Below are 11,362 nucleotides of genomic sequence, written 5' to 3' on the forward strand. Positions count from 1 at the left end.
AGGCCTAAACCCAAACCACAATTCTGTCAACACTCTTGATGTATGGCCATTCCTCTGAAGTCTTACGAGTTGGCCTGCTGAACATGATACAATCAGATAATTAAAGCCTCTCCCCCCCATCGCGTATATATTTGGAATAGAACAGAGAAACTCATGAATATAAATGATATTTAAAACCAGTGATTGATGACCAGTCGACGTGTGACAGTTGCCTGCCTCTTTCAGTTAGAAACCCCCAAATAATCTGTGACTTTCCAGGAAACTGTCAGATCACCGTGAATTGCGTAAGTGTTTCCCAATCTAAGGTGGATTTGCAAAGGTCAGAGACACAGTTGCAACACTGTTGTTTTACCGAGACATGGAACAAGATGGTGAGGTTTGGAGACTTACCAATTGAACAGATTGTTATATACAAAAAAAGCCAGATGTCACAAATGTTATGGCTGTGCTATTTTAATGTCGACCAGTAAGAAGCTCAAAACTTGTGCATGGTTCATGGATGGAACATTGACAAAAAAAGCCTTCATTGTGCAGTCATTGTGCACTTATTGTGCATATGTGGATCTACCATGTTATTGTTTTAACCCAATAGTGGGTCATTTACTGATGTGTGGTGAGCGTTTTGGCGCATAATGGCTGCCATACATCATCCAGGTGAGTGCTACATATTGGTGAAGATTAGTAAGTTTCCCCCTTGACTGTAAAGCACTTTGGGACTTAGAGCTGTAATCGGGCCTTAAAAGTTAGGCCCGACAAGGCCTGAGCCGGACAGAAATCAGCCCGAGCCCAAGCTTGAGCCCGAGACTGACAGCTTTTTAAAATGATAGAAATTAAGCCCGAACCCGTCGGGTCCCGTCGGGTTTGGGCAAACATCTTCAGCTCTACTTTGGGTGACATGCAATGTGTTGTTGTTATGGTTGAAGCAGGTGTAACAGGTTAGACTTGTGTCATAATAATATAATTGCACAATAGATCAAGTTTATTGCATTGTTATGTTTTTTGTTTTATTTGGACTGATGATACACTGCTAATGAGGGTCTCTGGTAGCCCCTCTTCTCCCCCTTTCCCTGTCTCCCTCTTCCCCTTCCTGATTTTATATCTGTATGGAGAGAGTTAGCTTGTATGCTAGCAGCACATTAGCAATCTGATACATTTTCATGTTAAATATAGTCATCCATCTGATTGCTTCACCTTATATTATTTGAATTCAGTTCATGTACACTATTTTGGTTATTTTTCCATTTTCCATCTAGCTACATGCCTGAACTAGCCTTACAGTGGTGCCCAGTAGCACAGTGATATTTAAATAGCTGAATTAGCATAATAAGCATTAACAGTCTCAGAAGTTGACAGGAGCTACTGGAGGAGTTGCCATGTTTGTACTAGGGTGCAGGTGTATTAAGTTGTTATTTTTTTATTTAAATGCATATTTGCATTTTTCCTGTTTTAATATCTATATGGGGAGAGAAGTTGACAGATGCTACTGGATGGCGTATATATATATGTATAGAATTGCGACAACTCATGGGCACCATCTTTCCCCCCAACATCGGATAATTCTACAGTGTAACTCTGGAGCGAATACATTACGTTAAAGGGGAACTTGGCAACTATTTAAACTTAATAAACTCATTTAGAAATCATTTGGATGGTTAAATGACCTGTTCAGGTGGTGAAAATGGTGACTTTCCCCGCTCCCCCTAGCGTCCCCAGGCGGAAAACCAACATTGTAACTTTGGGACTACCGTCCCCGTAAGAGAAAGAAACAAGAAACTTGTTTTAAATCGTGTTTCTTACCTTGTAACATCCACATTGTTTTGCCGAACTTATGCTAACCGTTTCGCTAGCTTGTATACAAATCCATGTGCTTTATCATTACCTTTTTCCAGCTTGAAATAGCATAATGCACAACTTCTCCAGCAGCTAATATATATCTAATCCTGCCAAGTTTCCCTTTAAGTCGAATAGAGAAATTTACATTTACCTCACACAATATTAGCCCTCCAGTTGTGTCTCTTGACCTTCTGCTCCCATAATTTCTGCCTTTTTGAGTCACTGGGAAAATTGTGCAACGGTTTTCCACTTCCCGGTCCTGCACTGCAATCACACGCGCAACAGTTCGCCATTTTTTAATCTTACTATGTCTCAATAAAATAAAAAAATAAATAAAATCATTTTTCCAAAGAGGTCAGCAGGCATTTGATTATAGGCCAAAGTATGTAAGAGCAATGATCTCCTAAGTAGATGATGTGCAATGTCGGGCATAAAACTCAAAATGGAGCATACTAATTTAAATAAATAATTATATATTTTTAACAATTTAGATATGTTTTCCTCTGTTCACTGTACTATGTCAATGGGGATCTGCTGAATGTTGAATAGCTCAGAATATTTGGTTCCCTAGTTGTCGTAACTCTCTCTATATATACGGCTCTGACGTACACTAGTGTGCTTGTGTACAGAATAAAGCTTTGTTGTTGTATACTGTGTTCGTTTGGGTCATCTTTATTAAAACACCATGCAGAAGTCTACCCGGCTACACAGGTCAGAGAAGATGGAAGTTGCGCTGCAGCTGTGCGGAGAAGGCCTTTTTCAACAAGTAACAGGAAGTGAGTGGCGAGCCATTCCCACGTTATACTCATCTACAGCCGATACCTCCCAATACCTTAGTCCCAGACAGCAGAGAGGTGGATGATTGTAATATTAATTCCAATACAATACAATTGTTGTGAAAGAGCCTCTCAAAAACACAATCTGCCAACTGCACTGGAGGAAGCTTCCTAGTAGAAAGAGAAAGAGATCAGTATTTTGGCAGAGTTTTTAGTTTGAGTCTTTTATGTGACTTGTGTTAAGTGTTTGTTTGTTTTCTAGGTTTTGTGTGTGAGACGGACAAAGCACAATGCTCCATTGAAGTACAAGCGCAGACTTGGACAACAAACAACAAGCAGAGAACAAAAGTAATACAGATAGACAAAAACAACAACAAGGGTCTTACGGACATCATGCTAACTATAGAAAAGGGTGATGAAAAATTAGGCAAAATAAGCACATGGCACAACAAAGTGTTGAGACAGTAGAGAGAGGAAATCTCTACCTTGGAATCAGGTATGTATATGACTGTGTGTATGTGCGTGTTCGCCTGTGTGTGTGTGTGTTTGTGTGTGAGCTTGTATGCATCCAAAATGGTCGTGCATGCACAAACAACATGTAAATGACATATCTAACAGCACACTCTGCTGTGTGTGCGTGTGACGTTTGAGGCGTGACTAATCTATCTTTCATTGCTCTCCTGACGTGCTGTTTGATCTCCTTTTCCATATCACTCATCAGCACGACTGATCATGCACCTCATCAACAACAGCATCCCCCTGGGTATAAAGACACTGGGTGTCCTCATCTCCCTCTCTCTTTCTCACACACACACACACACATGTACACTCACACATTACTGTATATCTCTCTCACTCCCCATCTCTCTCTATCTCTCTACCTGTCCTTTTACTCTCTCACTCCTCTTTTTTCTGTCTATGAAATCCCACTACTCTGTCTTTCTCCTCATGTCTCCCTTCCTTCTCTTCCTCTCTCTCTCCTCTCTCGCTCACTCTTCTGCCAGTCTTCAATGCCCAGATACCCAGACAGCAAATTATTCTGTGCCAGATCAGATTAAGATCTGTCCCAGGGCTGGCCTGTGTAATCTAGGTATCATTTATAGTCATTTGTCCCCTCTCCCTTCTTGTCCACTATCTCTATGAATTTGCACTTGGCAAATTACTCGTAAGCCTTTTATAGAAGTCTCATGACGCAGTGTTTGTTTGCAGAGGTCTATGTAATATCACATTACTTTCGACAGGGATTTATGGCACTGTTACTATGATGGGATGCAATACAAAACACAGGCGATGAAGCCACTTGGATTGTGAGTCTCCTGTTTCGATTAGAATATCCTTCCCTGTTTTGTCTCCATTGTGCTTCTTAAGCAGTCTTAATAGTGAAAGTCCTGCAAATGTTTTCATGGAGAGATGGACTTCCCCTTCTATAATGTGTTGGAATATCCTCAGATCTTCATATTGAAGAAATCTTGTACAGTGTCATCACTATCTTCCCTGTTCCCATGTCAAAGCAATCCTCAGGCAACCCTGCAGCATACTATCCCCAGTGAAAAATGGACCCAACTAGAAATAGTATAGGTGCATGCCGCTGATTTTTCTGTCTGATCCCGAGATCATTCATAGCCAACCCAGCCCTTCATTATTTCAAATGCAATGCTGGCAATGACTTTGTCATCTTTGTCAGCATTTGCAGCCTTTTGGTGTTTTTAAAAGCCCCCAACGTTGTATTCCAAGCAGCGCTGCATGGAAGTCACTAGGGTTAGGCAAGGGTTAGGGTTAGGGTTAAGGTTAAGGTTAGGGTTAGGTGCCTTGAAGTCGACGGTCATAGTGCTGTCTTGAAGTCGACGGTGGGGGCTTAAAACACCATTTGCATTTGCACTTTCCAAATATAAAGGGCTCTGCTGGCTAGCATGAGTGTGTGTGTGTCTGTGGAGGGGAACTTAAATACACGGCATCAGATTTTCCTCCTTTGGGCATTGACTTTAATGGAGCATGTCCCCCTGCTTCCCTAAGAGCTCCCCGAGAGCACTGCAGGCAGCATTATTCCACACTGTGTGCATGTAGGCCAAAACTCTGCACAAAGATGCTAAGTGCTACCGCTAGTGCACTGCATTCAGTTGTTTGTTTTTCTCTGTCAATTTGCGGGTGTGAGAGCCCACAAGCTCACAAACAGCTCTTGTTCCCTTGTTATTCATTCCCGTCTTGAGTTGTACGCTTCACATAATGTTTTACTCTCTTATTGTATAATATGCTCAATGAATATTCTCTCTGCTTTATTTCTTCACTGCAACTGTATTTGTGGTCTCAGAAAGTCAATGGAGATCTCCTCTATGTTGTTAGTACAGCATGCCACCAGCTGATACATTTGATTTAGACTGCAACTCGCCTCCCTTGACTGTCATCTGTTAAATAGAGGCCTGAGTCATGGAATCGCAGCAGTGTGGTGGAAGTGTTCAGGAAATGACACGTTTAGTCACATTTCCTCTTCTTGTTGGTTAGGTGGGATCTTATGAACTGGATTAGCACCAGAGTCATCCAATTGCAATCCTCTGGCTTTGACAAACATCTGTTAAGTCCCCCCCACCACCACCACCCCACATCCACACACCCACGCCCCTCTATTCTGCCAACAGATTACTGTCAGAATGGAAAATCACAGTCATTTCTTTCTTTAACTTTGCCTTACCATCAGAGAGTATGTGTATTTGAGTGTAACTAATTACTTCAGATTGTCACATGGTGAAGGGGGCTTTGTAGAGCTCCCCACCTCCCCCTCCCCACCCCTACCTCCACCCCTATAGGTCAGGATAAGGGGGCTAAGTCCCCATCACCCCAAGGCCACCGTGCTATAAATGTAGCCAGCGAGGACCATTTGCTGGGGCGTTAAACCCCATAGGACAGGACTCGGGTTGCCGAATGCCGACCAGCTGCGTGACACTCGTCCTGCTCCTTGTCACCGTCCCAGTTTCCCCCGTCTCGCCGGCCACCTCTGTCCGATCAAGGTCACCCATTGCACGTTTCGGGGGTTTTGGCCTCCAACAACAACCCCACCCCTCGCCCCCGCCACCTCTGCTGTCAATCAACCACCGGGGCTAAATTGGGATTGGCCTCTGGAGGGTAGAAGTAAGGATGCCTCGCACCGAGGAGTAAATAAATAAACACAGAGGCCTAAAAGTACCACAGGGCTGTAGACTGGAGGCTTACAGGAGAAGGCACCTGCTTCTGTGGGTCAGCAGAAAGCCATCAGTCTGGCCTGGGAGGTCCCAGCCTGTCGGGCATTTTTCTCTGTCCTGAGGGCCATCCATTTTACTTGTCAATCACTGGGAGGCTTGGGTCAACGACCCGCCTGTCATTCAGTGTCAATCCAGTGCCATTGCGAATGGTGAAATGCACACTGAAATGTATCAAGTGCTATTTTTTTTTAACTCCAAACCCTTCAGTCACGGTTGCAATTGTAAGGAGATATACAGTCATTATTGGGTCATTTTTTTTTTTTAGTTACAGAAAAAAACAGCATAGTCTAGAATGCCAGTTCAGTGACCAACATTTTGAGAGACAGATACAAGCAAGATGTCCCACGAAGGGATCTGAAATAAATTAGTCTGACTGCACTCTCATGTGTGATTGTGTTAGACTCTTTCAGATATAACATTTTTCCAGGTCTCATCCGGCGGAAAAATGATCTATGAGCCTGTCATTCTCCTTTAAGCCTAATATTTATGCCCTGTCTGTTTTACAAAGTTTAATGAAACTCTGCAGATATGACCATGAGCTTTGTAATGTTTCCTAGGAAGAGAACCATGAATGTTTTTGTTTTATTTCTCTATGACTGTGAAAAAACGTCCTCTGGGAAGTGTCTGGGAAAACACTGATGTCATTGCAAATGTATTCTTTCTTTTAAGAACAATGAAGATTTCATAATGCCAAGATCACCCTGTGCTCTCCTCCTCCTTGTTGCCATGATGCTTTTGAGAAAAAGACACCTGATCACAAACCATTAATCAAATAATTCAGCACAATCTGTACAGTTCCCACACACAGGTTGTTGTTTGAATTGTAAATGTGCTGTTTGCATACAGATTAGTTATGCGAATAGCAGAAGAAAACATGTTGCACAGTGTATTTTTCTGTCTTAATTACATTTCTGTCCAAACTTTGTTGTCACTTCCCAATAGAATCACTGATATGAAAGAAAGGTTCTTTTTATAGTTTATGTTATTTAAATAATTGTTGATTCCGTATCCTACCATGTAATTGCTATCTTATCTATGAGACTAAACAAGGATCATGCAGTGCATACCATTTCACGGCCGTCTGAGAGTATACCTGTGACCCATTTAGTCGGCATACTTTGTGAAGTTGGGGCAGATTCTGTAAATGTTGTGGTATGTGCTTGTTCAATCGCCTGAGGCGGTGAGCCTCGATAAGCAGATGCTTCGAAAGCATCGCATGTCTGTGGGGATCTGGAAGGTTCGGTCCATCCACTGGCCACCCAATCCACTCACCGAGGAGAAATGAGGTTAGACTGCATTATGCATGAGGTGACATAACATTTCCACATTGTTTATTAATCTGCTATTTAGTCCGCTATGATAGTACAAAGCTTTGTTGTTTTCCTTCTTCATTTTCGGGCACCACTGCAGTGTATCATTCCCTGAATAATTTACTGGCCCGGCTGTTTAGCTTTTTTAGTTGCAGCGTGAAGTTTGCTTTGCCACAGCACACGCCACATGTGTCTCTTTGAAGCAAAGTCTGCCGAAGGTGCATCGTTTGGTCTTTATCGTTCCCCAAGGGCAGGTTGTGGAGGTGGTGGTGGTGGTGGTGGTGGTGGTGTTGGGAGAGAGCGCAGTGTTGGATTCCACCGGGTCAGGGATGAAATAGCAGTGAAAATAAATGGAAGCGTGTGCGGTGACAGAGCGGCTTTGAGGCAAAGCCGGGGCCATGGTATCCAGAGGGGCCCTTGCTCTCTTTATCCCCCCGGGGCTCTTTGGCGTGCCCTTTTACCAGAGATAGAGGTGCCCTGACAAATACGTTACACCACCCGCCCACCGACCCCAACACCACCACCACTGCAACCTGTGCCAAAAAACACCACCGCCAAGTAATGTTACCTCTCTCCTTTCAGTCTGTGGAGCGGGCCCAGGCTCTGGGGGAACCAGAGGAAAAGCTTTTGCAAACATTTAATCTGCTGTGAAGGAATTAAAATAGACCAGCTCTTGGACGAGGGGGCGAATGGGGGGGCGTGAGAGGGGATAGGGGGTTCAGGATAGGAGGCTTCAGCCGTTAGTTGCGTGTCTGCCGGTGACAGACTGGTGCAATTCTCGGACAGTAACCGTGTTTTGGCATGGCATCAAAGAGGAGTGGACAGCGCTTGGCCGGCCTTCAAAGAAGAACGAGTGAGACAGCAGCGAGGCTTTTGAAGTCCATTCAGCGGCCCGTGGAAAAATCCACCATCACTCCGCTCAGCTCATCTGCACTGCCATTGCACATACAGCACAATCTCCTCAGTGCTATGCAGGCCTACCTACATATCTACATCTGTCTATCTATCTATCTATCTATCTATCTACTGTATCTATCTGCCCACAAGTGTCTATGTCTGTCTGTATCTATCTATTTAGATAGATAGATTGCATGATGGATAGATTATGTATTTGTCTATGTACATACATCTATCTGTCATCAATCTTTTTATTTATCTATCTATAGATACATGTACTGTAGACATAAATACAGTTTATGTCTACAGAGAGGCCAACATATCACAAGTGATATGTGATAACTAATTATATGAAATGCATATCTTGTTGTGACTGTAGGATGCTTAACATGTGCAGGAAAGTGAGCCCTGCTCCTAGGTAGTTGTTTTCATGGAGAAGGTCACTGCTCATTCAGCATGTTTGGCTAATACTCAGGGGTCCACATGCCCAGAGAGCCAGCCACGCCGCAGCATAGGCTAGCATGCCAGTGTCATGCCGCAGCGTAGGCTAGCATGCCAGTGTCACGCCGCAGCATAGGCTAGCATGCCAGTGTCACGTCGCAGCATAGGCTAGCATGCCAGTGCCACGCCGCAGCATAGGCTAGCATGCCAGTGCCACGCCGCAGCATAGGCTAGCATGCCAGTGTCACGCCGCAACATAGGCTAGCATGCCAGTGTCACGCCTGCAACATGAATGGGACCCACGGACAGAAGTAAACAGCACACCCCGCTACTGTTTGTCATGTTTTCTTACTGGCGATGAACACTTGGTCACGCTATTACAGCCTGGCGTTTAATATAGAAGTGTTTTTCCAAACTATGTTTAAAAGTCTACCTGCAATCATCAGGGAGAGACATTGATGTATATTTTCATTTTTTCGGTGTTCTCTTTGATTAATGTAGGTCTGTTCTTTAAAATTTCCAATCAAACAAGGATTAGTTCTATCTGTTGTTAACTATGAAAACTATGTCATAGTTATTCTAATTGTAAAAGTCAAAACAAAGAAAAAAGTAATTCTAATTGTAAGCAAACAAGAAACATCATGATGCCTCTCCCTGTTCGGATTCTCAAAGCTGTGTTGGTGTCTGTGTGAAGCAGGAAGGAGTTTGCCTGCATGACAGACACAGCATGACAGGGATCACAGGTCGGAAGCCTGCGAGGCCAAGAGAGAGGTTCCCAGGAGGGAAAAGCTTCAACAAGGATGTTCTGGCCTTAGTTTTGGGGAAGAGGGAGTATGGGGTGCAGGTGGTTTGGGGTTTGGGGGGGGTTAGGGTTGTGTTGTCTGGATCAGGAGTCTGCTTGTCCTCAATGCACTTGTCTCAGATCCCAGTTGGAAGAGGAAGCGTATGCAGACGCCTACTTCAAGAGTTGATACAGCCAAGAGACAACGCAGAGTTAATCAGTCCACTCAATCAGATTAAAAAGCATTATCTGGAGTATGTTTTGCCAAGATCAAGCCCCGGCTAATAAAATCTGTCACATGATGGTCAGCAGAATTACTGTAATCCAGCCTCCAAGGAAACGCTAATAAATTGATGGCTCAGTAATAAAGGTAATACAGTTACCATCACTGTGACATTGATATAAAGGAACAAAATGATTATGATCATAAGCTTAGCATAAGCGGTTATGTTTTATATATTATTCAACTATTAATAATTCAGTAAATATACCAACATTTCCATTTACAATAAAGGATGCACAACATGCAGGCGACAAGAACATTTAGGATGTTTATACTTTCCCAACTGTACCCAAAACTTGGATGTGGATGTTTGCTCCTCTTGTATACATTTTGGTCTTTAAAAGTTAGTGGGTGGAAGGGAGGAGTCTTAATGAATGAGTGTGGCTCAATATTGGCGAAAGGTTCCCTTACCATTCAGCGACATAGTGCAGCTACAGTCACAACACACAAGACTCCTGCGCGGCACACAACAATGTGAAAGCACTCTTCCTTTCGGACAGGAAGTCCAGCTTCAATGTGCCTTTCCTGGCCACCGCGTTAAAATTAATAATTCAATAAATAAATGGAATATTAAATGGTGTGAGCGGAAACAAGCCCCTCCCAGCTCCATACTTTCCCACCGAAATCACCGGCAGACTCACACACATATCCCCTGGTTACCCCCCCCCCCCCCCCAAATCACACACACACACACACACACAGACACATGCTCCCACCCCACCCGACTTTCTCTAGTTATTCATTGGTAAGGAGGCACTGGCAGTACCTTAGCATGAAAGGAAAGCAGCTCTTTTAATTCATCTCAAAACCAGCGCCGTGACTGTCAGTGTGAGCTCTGGAGCTCAGGCACAATTTTTATTTTTTTATTTTTTTATTATGCCACGTGTAAGTGGACTATTTCTAAAGCCTGTAATGACGTGTGCTTCAGGGAGAGAGGAAGCTTTTCAGGGTCCTGTTACAATAAGTTATTAACTAATGATTCTGGGGTTTTTTCCCTCATAATCATTTACTTTTCTTAATAGTTGTGAAATGCCATCTTTTGTTACTGCTGACATTGGACAGAAAGGTCTTTGAACATCTACTGTAAGAATGTGAATTATGCAACGGTTGTGGGAAGTCTTTTTCTGCTAATGTAACCAGAGAGGCTTCATCTTTAAATGAGAATAATTTTATATTAAAGATCCACCTAGAAGCCACCAAGTCCAATAATGCTCCCTCTCTCACTCACTCCCCCCCTCTCTCTCTCACTCCCCCCCTCTCTCACTCACTCCCCCCCTCTCTCTCTCACTCCCCCCCTCTCTCACTCACTCCCCCCCTCTCTCTCTTTCTCTTTCTGCTGTCTGTGCCAGGATCATGCGAGTGAATCAGATGATGACCATTAACTGACCACAGAGACCACTTACACACACTCTCTCACACACACTCTCACACACACACTCTCACACACACACTCTCTCTCACACACACACACACACACACACACACACACACACACACACACATGCTCATCACCTCCGCCATGTAGACCTCAGCTCCCTCCCCTTAATCCACCTTTCAAAGTCCAGACTCCAGAAGTTGACATTAGTGTCAATCTAGCCCCCTTTTGTAAATGCTGAAATTTTCCATGGACTTGGACTGTTTTCCAGCAACTGTGTGGACTCTCTCTCTCCCTCTCTCTCTGTCTTAAACAGAAACATGGGCCAGGAATCTTTAAGGGGAAGACCTTGCCGTCACTCCCCATAAAAGCCATTGCCATTTCCTCTTCCAAAGACACTGCCTTTACTCACAGGGACACTATGGTGTCACTC

Source organism: Alosa pseudoharengus, unplaced genomic scaffold (assembly GCF_046254945.1).
Source record: "Alosa pseudoharengus isolate Yale_2024_CS ecotype anadromous, Long Island Sound unplaced genomic scaffold, YU_APseudo_1.1 YU_APseudo_1.1_scf_21, whole genome shotgun sequence".
NCBI classification, from domain to species: Eukaryota; Metazoa; Chordata; class Actinopteri; order Clupeiformes; family Clupeidae; genus Alosa; species Alosa pseudoharengus.